The following is a 23,646-nucleotide window of genomic DNA, read 5'->3' on the forward strand; positions in this document are numbered from 1 at the left end:
TAACCAATGAAATATGAATTAAAATAAAAAATTTAATAACACCACTTACACACCTTGCACACTAGGGAAGTCAAATGTTTAAAGTTATCCTACAGTTAAGTAACAGTGACTATAGTAATAAATCTTTCATTAAAAGTGCCAAAGGTTTAACAAACAATAATGTACTTTCTTAGAACCGAAGCTCCGCCTACGCAATCGAGACGCCCCAATCAGCTGCAGGGCCAGTAACATTAACGGCAGCGACTAGCCGTACCGTGGCAAAGGGTGTCTGATTGATTCTACTGAAAACGCACAGAGTTGAATCAAAAGACATCGGGTGCTAACAGCGATTACTTCAACAAATTTGTACCTAATTCAATAGTGAAGACACGCCTTAGCATACTCAAAAAGAACTTTCTATGTACATCTGCATAATATGGTTGCCGATGCAAACCGAACTCTCAGACTCACTGTGCTTGTATCACACACAAAATACTACATGCCGTATCCCACGAAGACGTGGCTGTGGCGTACATAACTCTCAGAAAGGCAACGGCAGAATGAGAAACGAACTGAGCTAGCACATGAGTACCACCTACAGTTAAGTCAGCGGTAGTATCACAACCCATCGAAAGTAAAAATCATGTAAGTAGAATAATTTTACACCACTAGTATATGTCATCACTTTAACAACCGAAAATGCAAGCTGCCATTTTATACAGCAGTAGTATAGGGCGTAGGAACACACAGGTTGACGTACCGTATTAATAGTCTGATGGACTTAAGTCAGTCACCAGATTGCAATAATCTCCGCCTCAAGCAACAGTTATAAGACATACCCCCTGACAGACTAGGCCACCAAAGACAGATAAGCGCTGACGTATCCCAAAACCAACTCAGTGGCGTTCGCCCTCCAGAAAACAGCACTACACATTCACAGCGGATACCAACTCACTGACAGAGACTCACTAACCAACTCTACCTCCACGCTCCTCCGATTTCGGCCGAGCGTGAGAGAGGCACTGACAGGGGAAACTACCCATTACACCCCCGTCAGACTTAATGGAAAGAGAATGGCTCTGAGCACTATGGGACTCAACTGCTGAGGTCATTAGTCCCCTAGAACTTAGAACTAGTTAAACCTAACTAACCTAAGGACATCACAAACATCCATGCCCGAGGCAGGATTCGAACCTGCGACCGTAGCGGTCTTGCGGTTCCAGACTGCAGCGCCTTTAACCGCACGGCCACTTCGACCGGCTAATGGAAAGAGAGACAGCACGTTATAAACTGAACACAGATCAAGCGTGAAAACAGGGAGAAGATGTACTAAATGAAAACAGAAAGCAAAACAGAAACAGTGAGATAGGTAGCGTTGTGGACAACGACCCCCAGGTTGATGCCATGTTCTATGACTTCAAGAAGGTATTGGTAGTTTCACACTGTCGTTCAGTGAACAAAATACATTACCGGGTTGTGCCGATTAGTGGTACATTTAGTCTATTACTTACAAGGGAAACTCCCATTGCATCGCCCTCAGATTTAGTGGTAGAAGTGTCCAAGGACAGTAAGTGCAATATAGAGCAGCGTGGAGGAGCGACGGTGTCGTGGTTATGTGGTCATGGTGTTGGACTACCAAGCCGGTGAGGCATGTTCAAACCTTCCTCGTGCCTTTTTTTCCTTTGTTTTTTGGTGCTGTATTCAAATTTTTGTCTGTGTCGTGATGTAACGTACGTTTGCAACAGCGAGGTGTAAGGTGGGGACCTATAATGACAGTTGATTCTGCACACCTACTCTATTAGCAGCCGAAAGGAAGTGGCTTTCGAATGGGAACCGCAAAGGTTTCATTACGAGGCAACAAGTCAACTGAATCCTCCACCGGAAAACACGTCTGCTGTGTCATACACGGTATTCGTGACAGTACGTGTGTCATATGACAGGACTCTCTTATCGACGCACCTAATTCGTACGCCTCGTGAGTGAGTGAGGTATGCCTTCTTGCCCGTACGAATGTGAATGTGATCACCCTCAAGGAAATGAGGAAACCATAGTAGTTGGCACATAAGCTGCAACAAATGATCGCAACAGTTTCACATTCACACAGCTTCTCTGTGTTCTCTCAAAACATACGTTTTTAACATTGCTGAAGTTGCTTTCCCTTTGGGAAGTTGTGGCCCTTGAACTCTTTGTTGTAACATAGTTCACACCCGTTTATTTGTTGTTTTCATTTCTGTGAGATGTCTATGTTGTATCTCGCATGTTCTCACTATTCATCACGTGTACTTACGACGGTAACGTAATCTTAGCACGTGACACATGTTCTATAACCAGTGTATAGTATTACTGTCAAGACTACAGAAGGAGAGAAAACACTTCAGTGACCGGACGGACAGTTCATGATGGTGATGAGGTCCCATACTCCGAGGAGCGTAGGGGACGATGAGGGAGACCCGCACCACCATACTAGGCAAGGTCATAGTGGAGGTGGTTTGCCGTTGCCTTCCTCCGACCGTAATTGGGATGAATGATGAAGATGACACAACAACATCCAGTCATCTCGAGGCAGGAAAAATCCCTGACCCCTTCCGGGAATCGAATCCGCGATCCCGTGCGCGGGAGGCAACAGAACGCTACCGCAAGACCACGAGCTGCGGACGGACAGTTCATAACATTGTGAAAAATAAATAAAATAAAATAACCGGCACGAGGGAGTTCTGAATACGGCTCGTGCGGGTTACACTCTAACACCGTGACCACTTAACCACGAAGCCGCGGCAGTTCAGTTTCTCTAGATATTGCACTTTTTAAGCTGAGAGTGTTCGCTGTTTTTATTTTTTATTTTTTTCACAGTTCAGTGCACCTTCTTCCTGTTTTCGTGCTTGATCCGTGTTCAGTTTTTGAAGGGGTATCCACTGGGCCAAGTTACGACTAAATCTGAAGGGCATACTTATATGTATATGGTGTCTGTTCTTTCGGACATGTCCGAAAGAACAGACACCATTGATGACCTGCAGCCGTCTAGAACGAAATTAGAATTTTATTAATACCTTCAGCTGCTAACGGGCGTTGATATATATCAACGGGGACAGGTGAAAATGTGTGCTCCGACCGGGACTCGAACCCGAGATCTCCTGCTTAATGGCAGACGCTCTATCCATTTGAGTCACCGAGGGCACAGAGCATAGCGCGACTGCAGGGACTATCTCGCGTACGCCTCCCACGAGACCCACATTCTCACCTTGTATGTCCACACACTACATTCGTAGTGTCCCACCCCACCACACTCATTACTCATGGAAGACATTTTTACCAAGTCCCGTAAGACTTCGGGGAATATGTGTGCGTCTGCACAGAAGAGGAAGGTCATATACTTATATGTATAAGGGGTGGGACACTACGAATGTAGTGTGTGGACGTCCAGGGTGAGAATGTGGGTCTCGTGGGAGGCGTACGCGAGATAGTCCGTGCAGTCGCGCTATTCTCAGTGCCCTCGGTGGCTCAGATGGATAGAGCGTCTGCCATGTAAGCAGGAGATCCCGGGTTCAAGTCCCGGTCGGGGCACACATTTTCACCTGTCCCCGTTGATATACAGTATATCAACGCCCGTCAGCAGCTGAAGGTATTAATAAAATCCTAAATCTGAAGGGGGTGCGATGGGGAGTTTCCCTTGTAAGTAGCAGATGTGCCACTAATCGGCACAACTCGGTGATGTAGTTTGTTCTCTCACCGACGGTGCGAAACTACCAAATACCTTCTTAAAGTCATAGAACGTGGCATCAACGTGGGCATCATTGTCTACAACGCTGCGTATCTCGTGGACAAACAGAGTGAGCTGAGCTTCGCAAGTTTCTGTTTGCGGAATCCATGCTTTATAGAGGAAATTTCAAAAAGCTTTATAATAGGTGAGCAAAATTATCTTCTATTATTCTACCTTAATACATTGACGTCAGCGATATAGGCCTATAATTAGGTGCATCTTCCTACAACCCTTATTGAAAACTGGAATGACGTACGCTTTTCTTCAATCGATAAGTATACCTCTCTGCTCCAGCGACCTGTTATACACTCCTGGAAATGGAAAAAAGAACACATTGACACCGGTGTGTCAGACCCACCATACTTGCTCCGGACACTGCGAGAGGGCTGTACAAGCAATGATCACACGCACGGCACAGCGGACACACCAGGAACCACGGTGTTGGCCGTCGAATGGCGCTAGCTGCGTAGCATTTGTGCACCGCCGCCGTCAGTGTCAGCCAGTTATCCGTGGCATACGGAGCTCCATCGCAGTCTTTAACACTGGTAGCATGCCGCGACAGCGTGGACGTGAACCGTATGTGCAGTTGACGGACTTTGAGCGAGGGCGTATAGTGGGCATGCGGGAGGCCGGGTGGACGTACCGCCGAATTGCTCAACACGTGGGGCGTGAGGTCTCCACAGTTCATCGATGTTGTCGCCAGTGGTCGGCGGAAGGTGCACGTGCCCGTCGACCTGGGACCGGACCGCAGCGACGCACGGATGCACGCCAAGACCGTAGGATCCTACGCAGTGCCGTAGGGGACCGCACCGCCACTTCCCAGCAAATTAGGGACACTGTTGCTCCTGGGGTATCGGCGAGGACCATTCGCAACCGTCTCCATGAAGCTGGGCTACGGTCCCGCACACCGTTAGGCCGTCTTCCGCTCACGCCCCAACATCGTGCAGCCCGCCTCCAGTGGTGTCGCGACAGGCGTGAATGGAGGGACGAATGGAGACGTGTCGTCTTCAGCGATGAGAGTCGCTTCTGCCTTGGTGCCAATGATGGTCGTATGCGTGTTTGGCGCCGTGCAGGTGAGCGCCACAATCAGGACTGCATACGACCGAGGCACACAGGGCCAACACCCGGCATCATGGTGTGGGGAGCGATCTCCTACACTGGCCGTACACCACTGGTGATCGTCGAGGGGACACTGAATAGTGCACGGTACATCCAAACCGTCATCGAACCCATCGTTCTACCACTCCTAGACCGGCAAGGGAACTTGCTGTTCCAACAGGACAATGCACGTCCGCATGTATCCCGTGCCACCCAACGTGCTCTAGAAGGTGTAAGTCAACTACCCTGGCCAGCAAGATCTCCGGATCTGTCCCCCATTGAGCATGTTTGGGACTGGATGAAGCGTCGTCTCACGCGGTCTGCACGTCCAGCACGAACGCTGGTCCAACTGAGGCGCCAGGTGGAAATGACATGGCAAGCCGTTCCACAGGACTACATCCAGCATCTCTACGATCGTCTCCATGGGAGAATAGCAGCCTGCATTGCTGCGAAAGGTGGATATACACTGTACTAGTGCCGACATTGTGCATGCTGTTGCCTGTGTCTATGTGCCTGTGGTTCTGTCAGTGTGATCATGTGATGTATCTGACCCCAGGAATGTGTCAATAAAGTTTCCCCTTCCTGGGACAATGAATTCACGGTGTTCTTATTTCAATTTCCAGGAGTGTATATTCTTGAAAATCGGAGAGAAAGTTCTTTCGCATAATCTCTATCGAACTTCACAGATATCTCAGTCATGAGATCGAGATGCCTTTCCACCAACGCACGGTTTTAATTGAGTTCCTACTCCACGATCACTAAATTCAATATTTGAAATCTGCAAGGTGCAATTATAAATCGTATACGCAAAAATAAATTTGAATTGTACCCTTGCAAAAAGATCTGGTTTTTTTAAAATCTTAACACTGATGGTGGGGACTCACTTTCAAGCACACCTGACAGGTGTACATGCGCTGTTACGCCTATACAATCAAACTGGAAGTTGTGGACTGCTGGAACAGACACGTGAAAACAATCGATATAGCTTGGTTCAAATGGCTCTGAGAACTATGGGACTTCTGAGGTCATGAGTCCCCTAGAACTTAGAACTACTTAAACCTAACTAACCTAAGGACATCACCCACATCCATGCCCGAGGTAGGATTCTAACCGGCGACCGTAGCGGTCTTACAGGATTCTGTTAAGAAGAATCGCAGTGCATACATAGGTAGAATATTGGATGACGTGCTAAAGTAAAAAACAGTGCATCGAGTTATTTATAAAAATCTACCATGAGTCTTTCCTGTAACAGATAATCGAAAAATTATCACGATCGCGAGAGGAAACAACTGGTTTAATGGATTAAATGAAATAAGCAGAACTAGGGTCAAACACACATACGCAGAATGAGATTCTCACTCTGCAGCGGAGTGTGCGGTGAAATGAAACTTCCAGGAAGTTATACATAATGCAATTTCTAAAATAAACAATATTGTTATACAAACATTAATAGGTAGGAATTAAAAAATTAGATGTGTGTCGGAAACCAGGAAGCGATTTCATTACAGCATACAAACCAAAGTTAAGGTATTTCAACCTGTTGAGTTTCTCGAATGATGAACACTTCCAGGGACCTCATATTCAAATATCAAAACTGATGACAGGAATAATGGTAGTAAAAGAAGAAACAAAAATAATTTCTTATAACAAACTGACTCTTGTCTTTTTCGTCAAACAGTATTTATTTATATCTCGTTAATTCCTACGTTTAAAACAGTCTTGGCTTTTTAGAACTAAACCAAGTATCGCTAGATTACTGAAAGCGGCCATGCATATTGATAAACTGACGGATTTCCTGCATCTTGTGTGTGCAAAATATGCCTCAGTTTGATATGACAGATCAGCCTGTATAGGCGCGTCTGTAAAGATCTGATTGCAGTGTAGCAGACTTAACATTCTTCAGATATTCTGGACGATACCTAACGTACATTCGGTGACGGAATTAGCGTGACCTCTCGCCTTTTTGTTATACTGCACTGCACACTTTTACTGTCCGTTATATTGCATAACATACAAGGAGAGGCATTGTGTACCATAGAGGAAACAAAAAATATGACACCAAGTGGATCCAAATTAGAAGTTATCAAAAACGAATTTAAAAAAATGGGTTTCAGAGAAAAGACAGTTTTATTCAATCATAAGACATGATGGCAGAATGGTAATATCGACGTTCTACATGATGAGCGCTTTTTTGTATGGCATGATGTGGACCTCGCAAACAGAGTTACTGATCCACAGTTTTATTTTTCCCACAGCTTTATAAGCTCGTCACGATTGACACTTGCTTTTCTACATAGCTGTCATCGTACTTTAAGCGAATGGAGGCAAGAATAAGACTTGATATGTCCCAGTTCTGGCACATTACTTAACATTTCTCACAAACTGGAATAAAACGGTGCAAACATCTGATGGAATTCCATGAATTAGGTGACGGTAACGAACTACTCACACCAACAGTAGCTAGTACTTCGTTTCTGTCACCTCGATATTTCGTTTCTGTCACCCTGATCACACGCGAATGAGGAGATGGACTTTCGGTGAATCCCAAAGATGCAGATAACTAGGCTTTAACACTTACAGTTGACGTAATAAATTAAAATATTTATTTAAATGTACGAAAAATTTAAGTTAGCTGTGAAGTGATAGACAAGATTTTCTTTATAGGTCCATTACTAACACAATAAACTGCTAGGCATCGTGGATCAATGTGCAAACAATAGTTCTAACGAACACCTCCCCCCCCCCACCCCCCACCCCACACACACACACCAAAAATAAATAAAAAAATGAAATAAAACAAAACAAAATAATCCTTGGAGCTGTAAGTTATAGTGAGAGGCACCCACTTGCCTTTCTCATACTGTGGCATCAAGCAGTCAGGCCTGCAAGATGAGTGGCTTGCCAAGTGAGTGGAGTCTTCCTTAATTTATCGAGCAACATGAATTCTCGTATCTTACTATTTAGTTACAAATTATCCTCCTGTATGAATAACACGCAACGGAAACACGCATCTGACTATCAGTGATTTATAGAACTCTGTTTGTACACTACGCACTGGCAATACCACATTTACTTTTTGTCTTTGATTTAACGGCTTTTATATAAATTCGGGACATTATGACAACATACAATTTAATGAAAAAGGCCACCAATCTCTTTCTTTTGACTATTTGATTTATTCCTAAACACACAAATTCTACAACCTACAACAATATAACATGAGAAATTCCGCCCAGTGGGCATGGCTTTACATTAGTGAATCTCGATACTGTGGTCTCGTAATCTATTTACCGCAACAGTGCACTTCCTGGATAGGATGGTGGATCTTTTATTATATCTCACGCTTCGACTCTCACAATCATCCTCACGAAACTTTCCTCCAGATCGAGCGATACAGAAGGAACAAGCATAACCCACAAATCTTTCGAAACTACCTTGCTACTCCCATGCAAAACACACATACCCAAATTACATGACATACACAACACAACAATATGAAATACTACACACAGAACGGTTACAACGTTATCACTTTCCGCTTTCCCACTTCAATCAATATTCATCCCAGTTTCACATGACACTGCCCCACTTTGTAATTCTACTTTCCTACTCTGAACTCTGGAGATAAACGCACGTCTTCCTGTGCAATGCAAGCCAAGTGGCGTTGCTGGAAAGACGGCCGACTCACCTTGATTCTCTCTCAGAGTTTAAACTTAGCGTCACACGGAATGATATTTCTTAAATATTTCAACTTATGATACACACGCTATTTCTTAAATATTTCAGCTTATCGTACACACGCTAGTTATTTCAGCTTACATTAAGCACACGGACGTATCTCAACTTATAACTACACGTGGTCAGCCACATTTCAGGCGCTCAAAGCTCTGGTAACTTCCATCTCTTTGGTCCCACCAAAGGTGGCGAAAGGATCGACTCAAAGATGATCATATATTCCCATTCACTATCTGTGGTTAGCAGACGACCATACATTCATTCATTTCACAGATCTCACCAAACTGGATGTAGGGATTTATTTTGAGGGAGTGCACATGTGATCAATTAAATAAATAAATTGTCATTCTTTCCCACACTGGTATCCGGCTTCGCTGTATTAATTGAAATTGAGTTACTTTTACACAAAAAATGTGTTGTTCTGACAAAAATATCGAAGTATTTCGTACCTATTTTCAATGTCGGGCGGTACTGTACCCTTTCAATAGTGGTTATTATTTTTATCAATAGTCTGTCTAATTTCTAAAATCAGAGTGGCAAAATAGGCATCTTAAAGCAATCAGTGATAAACATTACTACTAACACAGATGATTATTTGAAAGGAGAGTTGAAAACATCGTGTTTTGTTAGAAAGATTAGGTTACTTAGGTTACTTATTAACTCTTACCAGCTGATGTAACATTGGTTCCAATGGTTCACTACCAGTCTTTATCACGTTTTTGTTGCATTTCCATATGTTCCATATGCTGCTCGCAATGATCTGGTCGTCACAAAGAAAAACGCGTATGTAATTTTAATATACTGATGGATTACAAAGTCTACGAGGAAATTATTGTGGTAACAATAGTAATAATTTCGTATGGCTCAATATCCTGGTACAAGTCTCTCAACTGGACGCCTCTTCGGCAGCTTGCGTGTCACTAACCTACCCTATTTATCTAACCGAGGAAAGAGGACCTAAAGTTTGAACTGAACCCGAACCACGTGTCATTTCTGGTGACTCCTCGCATCGCTGAAAGATGAAGGCTAGTTAAAAAGAAGACTGAAGTAATCTGTAGTCCAACAGAGATTTGATCCCACAATCTCTCGGTTTCCAGACATGTGCTTTACCGGCAGACCAGCAGGCCCGACGTTTTGGTGTGATCGTTCACGGTATAGTACAGAAATATCGAAAGAATCTATGTACTAAGAAAATAAACACAGAACTGTATAGCACGACAAGAATTTCTTGAAGATTTCTGTTCGAAATGGATAGTGAATTATAAAATAGCTTATGTTTCAATAGTGTCACAAATTTCGTGTGTAGGAGCTTTCATTTGCTGTGCCATCGCCCACTGTCATGGTCTAATATAAGCCAACGCGAGTCCAGTTAGTCGTGGAGATATTGTTGTTTAAATGGTATTCTGAACAACGGTCGAGCCTGGCGTATTTCACTTAGCTTTGCCAGAACTAATGGACGTCTTTTGGCGCGCTTTAAAATTTGTGGGCCAGAAGAGAATCGATCACAAGACCTTCAGGTAATGTCCAAGAACCGCTCCATTAGGCAACCCGAACCCACAAATTTGGTGCTGAGGAACAGACTTGTCCACAATCGACTTGTAATTAGTCGAGAGTTCGAACTCACTACTTCTTTTATTTTTTAAACCTCATGTACACTGCTAAAAGTATCAGGCTGATGCAAACACGAAGATAATCTAATTCCTTTTCTAATATGCGCTTCATAGAAAACAACCCTCGCAAAGCAGTTCCACGTAAGAGCTCGTGACTCCCTGTCCTGGTCAGAACCAGCGGTGGTCGAGAGTTTCCTCCTGATGCAGCAAACGACGGCAACAGCCACCAGTCTTCTGAAGCCAGCCAGCATCCGTGCAGGTCATCTCAACGCTTCGCGCTTTGCGCCTATGATCTATAGCGCACGTTGCAGCATAAACCTGTTTATTATTATGGTTTGACCTACTGCGCTAAATGTATGCCACAAACCGAGTGAACCCCGTGCAGTAACAACAACCCTGCGACCATTGCTAATGGATCTCATGACAAGAGGAATACTGAACTATGTAATCTGCAGCTGCCGACAAATTTTTCCTGGTAAAGAAAAGAGGTTAGTGCATACGTTCGTGGTACCTTTGTTTAGAGTGTTGTCTTGCAGGTTGCTACAAGTGTATTAACATATTTTTTTTAGTTTCTAGTAATTTACTTGCAGTGACGGATTGCATCTTGCGCACTGGGTGGTTAATAAGAGTATTCTTTAAGCGTTACGAAACCCTGCGCCAATTGGAAAAAGGTCTAACACTTGTGACATTTTGTTTGCGTTGGATACTGATAAGGGATGGGGTGGAGAGGATTAGTCTGTGGACGCAGCTCGAGACATTTGTGCTGTTTCAAGGCCGATTGCTTTGGTTTGAATTATACGTCATATCCAATGGACAAGTTTCAAAAGTCAAAGAACAACGGAATGAATTAATATTTAACGTGTCATCGACAAGGAAATCATTGAAGATGGGGCAGATGCAGAAATTAACTGACCATGTCATTTCGTAGGAATCATCATTCCCTTAAGTGGTTTAGGGAAATCACGGTAAATCTAAATCAGGATGATTTCATACTTGGCTTGATGAAGTATTTCACTCCAGATTAATAGATTTATACAGCGTGAAGTCGAAAAGCTACCTGAGTGAGTGTCGGACTGATTTACTTAATAAGGGAAACTCTATTCCTAATAATTGCCTTGGCTTTTATTTTTGTTTTGTTCAATAGAGGATAGAAAAACATTACAAAGTATGCACTGTATTAATGGAAATGGATTACAAGTTATCATGATAACTTTATAACAAATGTCTTCTTAAAGAAAACAAAGCAACCGCAATACGAGCGTGCTCAAATCGTCAGGAATTAGCAAGATATTAGGCACTTTGGTCTCGCGACGGTCTGTGTCTACGCACAGTCCGCAAGCCCCAGAAGTAGCATTACAGAACTACCACGAAGGTATGAAAATTTAGCAGCAGGGGTAGGCGTATGATGAAATGTAGTTAAATTATTCATTTGTACTATTAAGGCAATACAACTGTGTATTCAATACAAGAAACCAAAAATTATCTTAGTGGAGGCAGATAAATCAGGCATTAGCACGTGTGTAATTCTGCAGTTTCCTCACCTTTGCATCTAAAAGGTTACTGAATGAAGGTAACGAGAAAACTTATGGAGGAGGTATCCTTATTGATTGTCGATCTGCCTGATTGTAGCTCAGGACAAAAACGGTGATAAAGTCTTGTTTTCAGGAAGATTAGAACCGACTGCTAACGGAGTCTTCCCTTTGAAAAGTGTACCTTCTACCGCTGATCTACTAGACAATTGTGCCAAACAGCCCTCCATCTTTCCTCCAATGATGGCTAAAACGGATAATACGCAATGTAAAAGAGGAGTTTAGTTCTATTTTCTGCTTGGAACTAACTTCTCGGACTCCAGAAGATAAATTTGCTAACGCTCTGTCCTTTCTTAAGTGAGACTCACTCAGATTATTCAATTGCAATTACAGGAAAATACCAAGTGAATATAGGAAGATAATTCTCAGTCCCTCCAGCAATTACATCGACGGTTTCGGTGTTGTCAGACATATTCTGGGATTTTGCCACGTCTCAAGCTAGTGGTAGGAGGAACAGCGTTTCCGCAATTGAGCCGTGTCTGGAGCAACTCCTACTTGGCGCTTCAAAGACAGGGACCCGACAACTGCCGAGTTAACCGAACGAATAAGCCAATGAGTGTTATTCAGTTATTCACGTTTCTGTAACTAGAGGTCTGCTCTAAAGCGTAGTTAAGCGTAGTTAAGAATAATTTTCGAATTCACAGACTGCAACCTAACATCATAAACTAAGATCAGAGGGAATTATTTGGCCAGTCCTACTTTTGAGTATATGTCGTACTAGGACTCATACCTTTCATGTATTTTAACGACTGTTTGGTTTCTATACAAGTTGCTAATAACGTTTCGCTCCCTGTATTTTATCCTGTGACCTTCTGAATCTTAGTGCTGCTTCCAGTCAACATTGTCGAATGTTTTCTCAAAATCAGCTAATGGTATAAACGCAAGTTCGTCTTTTGTCAGCCTATCTTGCAATACAGTAGTGGAAATTAGTGTAAAGCCGGCCGAAGTGGCCGTGCGGTTAAAGGCGCTGCAGTCTGGAACCGCAAGACCGCTACGGTCGCAGGTTCGAATCCTGCCTCGGGCATGGATGTTTGTGATGTCCTTAGGTTAGTTAGGTTTAACTAGTTCTAAGTTCTAGGGGACTAATGACCTCAGCAGTTGAGTCCCATAGTGCTCAGAGCCATTTGAACCATTTGAACCAAATTAGTGTAAGCGCAGGAGTCCACGAAGTAATGCTACAATGTCTGAAGCATACCTGTATCGAATTTACTACGAAAGTAGTAGATCCATATAATACACAAGCAATAATGGTGGACTTACATAGTTTCTTTCATAACACTAGTAAAAAAATAAGGGCTCTTGCATTTCCTGGATGGAAATTGGTATAAAGGAACTGGCTGTCTTGCTGAATTGTTGTGTTATCAGAACTATGTCCAACCTCTGTTCTTCCTAATTACCTTAAAAATTCTCTTCAGCATTGATTTCGTTAGGGTTAATGGTAACTGCAGTGAAATTGTCGCCTACTCTTCTCGTGTCGCTCTTTTCAGCGCACATATGGCTTTCCACTGTAATAAACACACCTTGAAAGTATTCCCAAAGGCTTTTCACGGGGTTCAAATTCGAGGTACGTGCAGGCCATGGCAAGACAGCTATATCTTTATCTTCAAACCACTTTTTAGTTGTAGCAGAAACATACACAGATGCATTATCCTCTAGAAACATCAGATTTTCGTCCCCTAGGTCCTCATACATTCTAATCAATTTTTGTCTCTAGCATCTCAGTGTACATATTACGGTTCATTCTAGTGTTCAGCCAAACAATGTATGACTTACGTTTAGCATAGAAGGCTGCCCAAATCATTACACTTCCACCATCAAAGCTTCTGCTCATTCTTGTCTGCTGCTCTGTTCTCAGATTGTGCCAGTAACACTGGAACCCATCCTGCCCATCAAAGTTAAATTTCTTCTCATCACTGAGGGTCACTTTATACCACTCTGAAGTCCATGACATACGTACGTCTATCAGCAACTGCAGTCTAGCCTCGGTTTCTGCAGTTGTTGGTTGAATGCATGGTTTTCGTTGTGTGACAAAATTTGTCGTGCACTTCTGGCAGTTACTGACAACTGTAAATCAGCAACAAGTTGAAAGAACAACGGTTTCTGACCTTAGTCTGCGCCAAAGCAACCCTTTACATGCCTCAGATAATTTTCTACTTTGCCCATATACTCCGTTCTGTCCGTATCGTGTGTCCAGTCTAACGAAATTATCAATCACTGTAGTTGAACAATTCAACTTCTTGGTAATTTTACTATTAGAGAGTCCCATTTCCTTGTGCGTACCGATTTTTGCTTTTAAACACATGATAGCTGTTTTCCGCTTGGCAACCTCACAGTCGTGGTGTATGTGCACAAAATGCACTGTCACTAATGGCATCTGTCTACTATCTGCAGCAAAGGCACGTGCGTACGCACACACTAACACCGCACAGAACCGAATGCCATTCTACCGAGTTCAATCCTGTGCCACCTGAATCATTAATGTCTTGTTACATACTGCACTACTGACATAAAATGCGATACCATAGACAGCATTTGCCGGTATGCTAGATTTCTTACTACTGAATATACATTGCGCACAACTAATTCAACCGACAATGTTTATTATTCCGCAAATGCCCATGCCTTTATAGTGATTTCAGTAATGCCTCGCGTGTACCTGCATTTTTCTGAAATCCAGACTGATGTTCCCTGAGCTCCGCTTCTACTAGTTTTCCGACACTTCTGTAAAATAACTAGCCGGCCTTAGTGGCCGAGCGGTTCTAGGCGCTACAGTCTGGAACCGCGCGACCGCTACGGTCGCAGGTTCGAATCCTGCCTCGGATATGGATGTGTGTGATGTCCTTAGGTTAGTTAGGTTTAAGTACACTCCTGGAAATGGAAAAAAGAACACATTGACACCGGTGTGTCAGACCCACCATACTTGCTCCGGACACTGCGAGAGGGCTGTACAAGCAATGATCACACGCACGGCACAGCGGACACACCAGGAACCGCGGTGTTGGCCGTCGAATGGCGCTAGCTGCGCAGCATTTGTGCACCGCCGCCGTCAATGTCAGCCAGTTTGCCGTGGCATACGGAGCTCCATCGCAGTCTTTAACACTGGTAGCATGCCGCGACAGCGTGGACGTGAACCGTATGTGCAGTTGACGGACTTTGAGCGAGGGCGTATAGTGGGCATGCGGGAGGCCGGGTGGACGTACCGCCGAATTGCTCAACACGTGGGGCGTGAGGTCTCCACAGTACATCGATGTTGTCGCCAGTGGTCGGCGGAAGGTGCACGTGCCCGTCGACCTGGGACCGGACCGCAGCGACGCACGGATGCACGCCAAGACCGTAGGATCCTACGCAGTGCCGTAGGGGACCGCACCGCCACTTCCCAGCAAATTAGGGACACTGTTGCTCCTGGGGTTTCGGCGAGGACCATTCGAAACCGTCTCCATGAAGCTGGGCTATGGTCCCGCACACCGTTAGGCCGTCTTCCGCTCACGCCCCAACATCGTGCAGCCCGCCTCCAGTGGTGTCGCGACAGGCGTGAATGGAGGGACGAATGGAAACGTGTCGTCTTCAGCGATGAGAGTCGCTTCTGCCTTGGTGCCAATGATGGTCGTATGCGTGTTTGGCGCCGTGCAGGTGAGCGCCACAATCAGGACTGCATACGACCGAGGCACACAGGGCCAACACCCGGCATCATGGTGTGGGGAGCGATCTCCTACACTGGCCGTACACCACTGGTGATCGTCGAGGGGACACTGAATAGTGCACGGTACATCCAAACCGTCATCGAACCCATCGTTCTACCATTCCTAGACCGGCAAGGGAACTTGCTGTTCCAACAGGACAATGCACGTCCGCATGTATCCCGTGCCACCCAACGTGCTCTAGAAGGTGTAAATCAACTACCCTGGCCAGCAAGATCTCCGGATCTGTCCCCCATTGAGCATGTTTGGGACTGGATGAAGCGTCGTCTCACGCGGTCTGCACGTCCAGCACGAACGCTGGTCCAACTGAGGCGCCAGGTGGAAATGGCATGGCAAGCCGTTCCACAGGACTACATCCAGCATCTCTACGATCGTCTCCATGGGAGAATAGCAGCCTGCATTGCTGCGAAAGGTGGATATACACTGTACTAGTGCCGACATTGTGCATGCTCTGTTGCCTGTGTCTATGTGCCTGTGGTTCTGTCAGTGTGATTATGTGATGTATCTGACCCCAGGAATGTGTCAATAAAGTTTCCCCTTCCTGGGACAATGAATTCACGGTGTTCTTATTTCAATTTCCAGGAGTGTAGTTCTAAATTCTAGGGGACTGCTGACATCAGAAATTAAGTCTCGTAGTGCTCAGAGCCATTTGAACCATTTTTTTTTTTTTTGTAAAATAATTAGTGAATCTTGAGAAAATATTCGACAATGTTGACCGAAACATGCATCACAAACATCCATAAACTTTGAGAATGTCATACATTATGCGCAGTCCAACTATGTCAGTAGTTCAGTTTTTCCGCAGGTTGAAGTAAAAAAAGAATTCTTCAAAATTTCTTGTGACGTTAATTTTTAGTTTCTTTCGTAGCAGCTGGCAAGAATTTTCTTATGGATAGTACGCTATCATATTCTAGAATTAAAGTAGAGATGTATAATATTTTTTCCGAATTTTTGCTATCATTTGGAATTATCACTAACTGGAAATTCTGTTGGGCTGTGTGATGACCTTGAGGTGCCAATTTTCGTGACGACCGCTGTGGGGCAGTTCCCACCATTTATTAGACCGATATGTCGGTAATATTATCAACTGTTAGCAACTGTTACCTTAGCAATTGGAAATGTTACATTGTTCTTGACGTCTGAGGATATTTCGCCTGTATCATATATCTTGCGTATCAGGTGGAATAGTTCTGTCACAGTATTTTCTCTCAATGTTCTGAATAATGTTGAGAGAAAGTGTACTCCAAATGCTTTGTTTCGACTTACATGGTTCACTACTATGTCATATTATTCTCACAATATCATATCATTCATTTAAACATAATTTACTTCCTCTTCTTTCTGTATAAAATGTTATCTTCAGGTTCATATACCTTGCGGCGATAAAATATTACTTCAGGCCGGATTTGAACCACCGACCTACGGATATCTGCTTATCAACGTCTACAGTCTACCATTTTTTTAAATATTTTCATTTTGTTCATTATTGTCCGCTGCATTTGGTCTGGGCGGACGTCATGCGACACCTGCTGAAGTTCATCGTTGGTCCCCATAATGTCAAATTCTTTCCATATTAACATATCTTTCAACTCACCATAATTTACGTCCTCCCTTAGTATAATGTTGCCTTCGGGTTCATATACTTTGTACAGCACTTCTGCATACTCGTATCTCTGCCACCATTCCGTTAACCCTTCTTTGGCTTCTTACCTACCCTCGTAATATTTTATACAACCGCTTATCTTTCCTCCAAAGGTATCATTAATTTTTTTATAGGTGACATATTTCATATAGTACGAATGCTTCAACAGCCTTGCAGTTTTCCTTCACCCTTGCCGTTTAGCTTTCAGCATTTTCTGTGAATCCCATTTTTAGACGACTGTATTCTCTTCTTTCCGTTTTATTTGAAGAATTTTTAAATTTTCTCCTTTTGTAAATTAAATTGAGCATCTCATGCGGAACAACGTACTAATGGGCTAATGCACCCTGGTGCAAACTAACGGCAGAACAGCGATTGGTCGTTGGCCACAGTAGACATCCACCGGATTATGTAACGCGACAGGAAGTAGGCTCTATAGCGGCTGTCACGAAAATGGACACCTCAAAGTCATCTCACCGTCCAGCAGCATTGCCAGTTAGTGATACTTCCAAATGATAGCAAAAATTCCGAAAAAATATTATACATCCCTATTTTTATTCCAGAGTATGATAGCGTACCATCCATAAGAAAATTCTTTCCAGCTGCAACGAAAGAAACTAAAAATTAATGTTAAAAGAAGTTTTGAATTTTTTTAACTTCAACCTGCCGAAAAACTAAAGCACTGACATACTTGGACTGAGAATAATGTATGAACATTCTCAAAGTTTATACATGCTTGTGATACATATTTCATCGTATTTCGAGCTAAAAAATAAAATACCGTAAGTGCACCATTTCACGGAAGTCCGAAACCACGTGTGAACAGACAGTATCACAGCGAAACAAAAGACATTCAGCTGGTGTGTGACCTTGAGATGTCTCATTTCGTGACTGCCGCTCTAGTTATATATTAGCTGCTTTGTTGATATTCTACTGCTAATGATGGACTGAGGTACACCATAGCAAACTGAGAAGGGCGCAATAGAGGGTACTTCCCGTTAAAATTCGACTTACCTTGGTATAACAGTTTGAAATAATATCATCACATAGGCTCAGTCGTAAGCAGGTAACAGGTGTCAGATTTCGGTTGATTGGAAGGATACAGGGTAAATGCTCAAGTGTATTGGACTTACGTTAAATAGGACTAACACGAGATATTGAACGTATACGAAGAAATGCAGTATGGTTACAGGTTTGTCTGACCAGTGGGACAGTGCCACGGAAATACTGAAAACTCTAATTGGCAGATACTTGTGGCTGCCGCCAACTGTCTATCAAAGCCTACTTACAAAGTTTCAAGAATTACAACTAAGTGAGGACTCAAGGATTATACCTCTAACCTTCTGCGTATCGCTGGAGGCCGCGAAGATGAGGGTGATTGCAGCGCCCACAGAAGCATGTAAGTAGTCGAACTCCCTAGCTCCATAAGCGAACGGAACGGGGAAAAAACTTATTATGCTACCTGATGAAAAGGATCCGTACGTCTACTAATAGCTATTAATATAGAGTGTGTCAACTCTTCGCCTTTATGACTGCTTGCACTCTGCTGGGGAAACTTTCAATGAGGTGTATGGAGGAATGGCAGAGGCTTACTTCTCAAAATCCGAAACCTGAAATGGTAGTGATGTTGGACGTTCGGATCTGGAGCGAAGTCGACGTTCTAACTCTTCCCAAAAGTGTTCCACTGGTTTCAAGTCGTGACTGTGTGCAGGCCAGCCCATTTCAGTAATGTTATTGTCCACAAACCCTTGTCTTGCTGATGCTGTATTGAGACATCTACATCTACGTTATTGCTCTGGTACTCACATTAAAGTGCCTGGCAGAGGGTTCAATGAACCACCTTCATGCTATCTGTCTACCGTTCCACTCTCGAACGGTACGCGGGAAAAACGAGCACTTAAATTTTTCCGTGCGAGCCCTGATTTCTCTTATTTTGTCGTGATGGTCATTTCTCCCTATCTATGTGGCTGCAAACAGAATGTTTTCGCAATCGGAGGAGAAAACTGGTGATTGAAATGTCATGAGAAGATCCCGTCACAACGAAAAGCGTCTTTGTTTTAATGTTTGCCACTCCAATTCACGTATCATGTCTGTGACACCATCTCCCCTATTTCGCGATAATACAAAACGAGCTCCCTTATTTGTACGTTGTCGATGTCATTCGTTAGTCCCACCTGATGCGGATGCCACACCGCACAGCAATACTCCAGACTAGGGCGGACAAGCGTAATGTAAGCAGTCTCTATGGTAGAACTGTTGCACCTTCTAAGTGTTCTGCCAATGAATCGCAGTCTTTGGTTTGCTCTACCCACAATATTATCTATGTGATTGTTCCAATTTAGGTTATTTGTAATTGTAATCCCTAAGTATTTAGTTGAATTTACAGCCTTCAGATTTGTTTGACTTATTGCGTAATCGAAATTTAGCTGATTTCTTTTAGTACTCATGTAAATAACTTCGCACTTTTCTTTATTCCGGGCAATTGCCACTTTTCGCACCATATAGATATATCTAAATCATTTTGCAAGTCGTTTTGATCATCTGATGACTTTACGGACGGTAAATGACAGCATAAACTGCAAGCAATCTAAGACGGCTACTCAGATTGTCTCCTATGTCGTAAATAGAGATCGGGAACAATAGAGGGCCTATAACACTTCCTTGGGGAACGCCGGATATTACTTCTGTTTTACTCAATGAATTTCTGTCTATTACTACGAACTGTGACCTTTCTGACAGGAAATCACGAATCCAGTCACACAACTGAGGCGATACTCCTTAGGCACGCAGTTTGGTTAGAAGACGCTTGTGAGGAACGGTGTCGAAAACCTTCTCGAAATCCTCTCCGAACAGTTCTCTTGCTACAAGCAGTACACAGTGCTGTAAGATATGTTCATTTCCTTCCTCATTTAGCATTTTTAGCCAAAATATAATACTCTAACCATGAAAAACGCAATCATACTGTAGTACCACATCCTTTGTATTTTACTGTTGACTCTACACGTTACGGCAGGCAACGTTCTCCAGGCATCCGCCAAGCCCAGACCCATCCGTCCAACTGCCACAGGGTAAAGCGTTTTTCATCACTCCACATCACTCATTTCCACTCGCCCACTCTCCAAGCGTCGCTTAGCACTGACTATAGAATACGTATGTGGTTTTTGAGGAGCTGCTCAACCCTTGTACCCTATCCCGCGATTTATTACAAGCACTCTGCAGTGCTCGGTACATGTTGTCTGCATGCTAGTGGTTTAGCTGTGGTTGTTCCCTCAAGTTTCCACTCAATAATCACATCGACAACAGTCGACTTGATGAGCTTTAGAATGGGTTCCTTAAGGACGTCTGATGCCTAGTCCACTTTCGACGACGGTCCTCCTCTAATGAGATTCACCGAGCGAAGTGGCGCAGTGGTTAGCACACTGGACTCACATTCAGGGGGACGACGGTTCAATCCCGCGTCCGGCCATTCTGATTTCGATTTTCCGTGATTTGCCTAAATCGCCACAGGCAAATGCTGGGATGTTTCCTTTGAAAGGGCACGGCCGACTTCCTTCCTCAACCTTCCCTAATCCGATGAGACCGATGACCTCGCTGTTTGGTCTCTTCCCCCAAACAACCCAACCCTCTATTGAGATTCAGTGGTCAATATGCCGCATTACATAGGGTTGATCGCATATTTCCGGGTTGTATGGCCGTGGTTCATGGAACTCTTAAATCCCTGACGTTTCGTTCAAGGCTACGTTGGACATCTTCGGAGGTGCTCCGGCAAGACTCGGCACAACCAGGAGCACCTCCGAAGATGTCCAACGTAGCCTTGGACGAAACGTCAGGGATTGAAGAGTTCCATGGACCACGGCCATACAACCCGGAAAAATTCTCAGGAGCTCAAACATCCGGTCGTGGAAGCCTTCATTGTATGATTGATCGGATATGTTTGACCGGATAGCGTAGATCCTACTATGTGAAACTGCTGCATCCCTCCTACAAAACAACAACCTGCAAACTAGCAACACGCGTCGCGCGGGTGGCCAAACTGCAGGGGCATCGTCCGCCGCAATAGACACAAGCACCTGCAAGCCAAAGGCCCGGACCGCATTGGGACGCAGCCGACGAAGGGCAGGGCAGCGCAGCGACGGTTTTTTCTGACTCACAGGTGTAAATGCAACAGCGCCAATTGAGGAACAGGGCAGTACAGCTCCACCTTCCGCCTTCGCCGCACGTGTCCGGGACACAGTTTATGAAGCTGACTGATGGCATACAAAATGTTTCAAATGGCTCTAAGGACTATTGGACTTAACATCTGAGGTCATTAGTCCCCCAGAGTTACAACTACACTACTGGCCATTAAAATTGCTACACCAAGAAGAAATGCAGATGATAAAAGGGTGTCCGCAGCTCGTGGTCGTGCGGTAGCGTTCTCGCTTCCCACGCCCGGGTTCCCGGGTTCGATTCCCGGCGGGGTTAGGGATTTTCTCTGCCTCGTGATGACTGGGTGTTGTGTGATGTCCTTAGGTTAGTTAAGTTTAAGTAGTTCTACGTTCTAGGGGACTGATGACCATAGATGTTAAGTCCCATAGTGCTCAGAGCCATTTGAACCATTTTTGATAAACGGGTATTCATTGGACAAATATATTATACAAGAACTGACATGTGATTACATTTTCACGCAATTTGGGTGCATAGATCCTGAGAAATCAGAACCCAGAACAACCACCTCTGGCCGTAATAATGGCCTCGATACGTCTGGGCATTGAGTGAAACAGAGCTTGGATGGTGTGTACAGGTACAGCTGCTGCCCATGCAGCTTCAACACGATACCACAGTTCATCAAGAGTAGTGACTGGCGTATTGTGACGAGCCAGCTGCTCGGCCACCATTGACCAGACTTTTCAATTGGTGAGAGATCTGGAGAATGTGCTGGCCAGGGCAGCAGTCGAACATTTTGTGTATCCAGAAAGGCCCGTACAGGACCTGCAACGTGCGGTCGTGCATTATCCCGCTGAAATGCAGGGTTTCGCAGGGATCGAATGAAGGGTAGAGCCACGGGCCGTAACACATCTGAAATGTAACGTCCACTGTTCGAAGTTCCGTCAATGCGGACAAGAAGTGACCGAGACGTGTAACCAATGGCACCCCGTATCATCACGCCGGGTGATACTCCAGTATGGCGATGACGAATACACGCTTCCAATGTGCGTTCACCGCGACGTTGCCAAACACCGATGCGACCATCATGATGCTGTAAAGAGTGCCTAGATTCATCCAAAAAATGACGTTTTGCCATTCGTGCACCAAGGTTCGTCGTCGAGTACACCATGGCAGGCACTCCTGCTGATAGTCCATGCTGCTGCAAACGTCGTCGAACTGTTCGTGCAGATGGTTTTTGTCTTGGAAACGTCCACATCTGTTGACTCAGGGATCGCGACATGGCTGCACGATCCGTTACAGCCATGCGGATAAGACGCCTGTCATCTCGACTGCTAGTGATACGAGGCCGCTGGGATCCAGCACGGCGTTCCGTATTACCCTCCTGAACCCACCGATACCATATTCTGCGAACAGTCATTGGATCTCGACCAACGCGAGCAGCAATGTCGTGATACGATAAACCGCAATCCCGATAGGCTACAATCCGACCTTTATCAAAGTCGGAAACGTGATGGTACACATTTCTCCTCCTTACACGAGACATCACAACAACGTTTCACCAGGAAACGCCGGTCAACTGCTGTTTGTGTATGAGAAATCGGTTGGAAAGTTTCCTCATGTCAGCACGTTGTAGGTGTCGCCGCCGGCGCCAACCTTGTGTGAATGCTCTGAAAAGCTAATCATTTGTCGGTTAAATTTCGCGCCTGTAGCACGTCATCTTCGTGGTGTAGCAATTTTAAGGGCCAGTAGTGTACTTAAACCTAACTAACCTAATGACATCACACAGATCCATGCCCGAGGCAGGATTCGAACCTGCGACCGTAGCAGCAGCGCAATTCCGGACTGAAGCGCCTAGAACCGCTCGGCCACAGCGGCTGGCGGTGGCTTACAAACCACGTGCTCCCGCGGAGTGGGTTCGACAATGGAAACTGCCTCCCAATATGTGCACACACTGTGTCGTAAAATATTTCCTTCACTGCGCTGGCTTATTCTGCCTTTCCCGACCCTGCCCTTCGTAGTTCTACGGGCAGGGTGTCAGCTGCATACGCAGCCAATTAGTCATAGATCTCGCTAGAAACCATCGTCGGACAGTCGCCGTGCAATGTTTAACTTCTAAACTCTATCGAGCTTAGGGCAATGACCGGTTGCACACACTTCACATTGATTTGCTCGGCATTGATGTAAATATCGACGATCGGATCGAGATCGTCCAGAAGACGAGTACAACGTTCTCGGTACGGCGCCACCCCTCACCCCACGTGATTCTGGAGCTGTATACTTGCTGGACGGGAGGTGCGCGGTCGTCGCCCCAGTGCGGAGCCGTGCGCCCTTGCTGCTCCGGGCCACACTAATGGACTGTGCCACTTAGCTGTGGAGAGCGCTCTATTCTGGG

At 44.7% G+C, this 23,646-nt stretch overlaps 1 protein-coding gene and 1 non-coding gene across 3 annotated transcripts in view; both read left to right on the forward strand.

Moving 5' to 3' along the window:
* The window catches only part of LOC126253575 (serine/threonine-protein kinase meng-po), a 354,496-nt gene that overhangs the window by 173,969 nt on the left and 156,881 nt on the right, over positions 1 to 23,646 (forward strand). The gene's annotated exons all lie outside the window — the stretch shown is intronic.
* Trnat-ugu (transfer RNA threonine (anticodon UGU)) lies at positions 3,466 to 3,540 on the forward strand. Its single transcript has one exon. It is a non-coding gene; the product is annotated as a tRNA-Thr (tRNA).

Source organism: Schistocerca nitens, chromosome 4 (genome assembly GCF_023898315.1).
Source record: "Schistocerca nitens isolate TAMUIC-IGC-003100 chromosome 4, iqSchNite1.1, whole genome shotgun sequence".
Classification (NCBI taxonomy): domain Eukaryota; kingdom Metazoa; phylum Arthropoda; class Insecta; order Orthoptera; family Acrididae; genus Schistocerca; species Schistocerca nitens.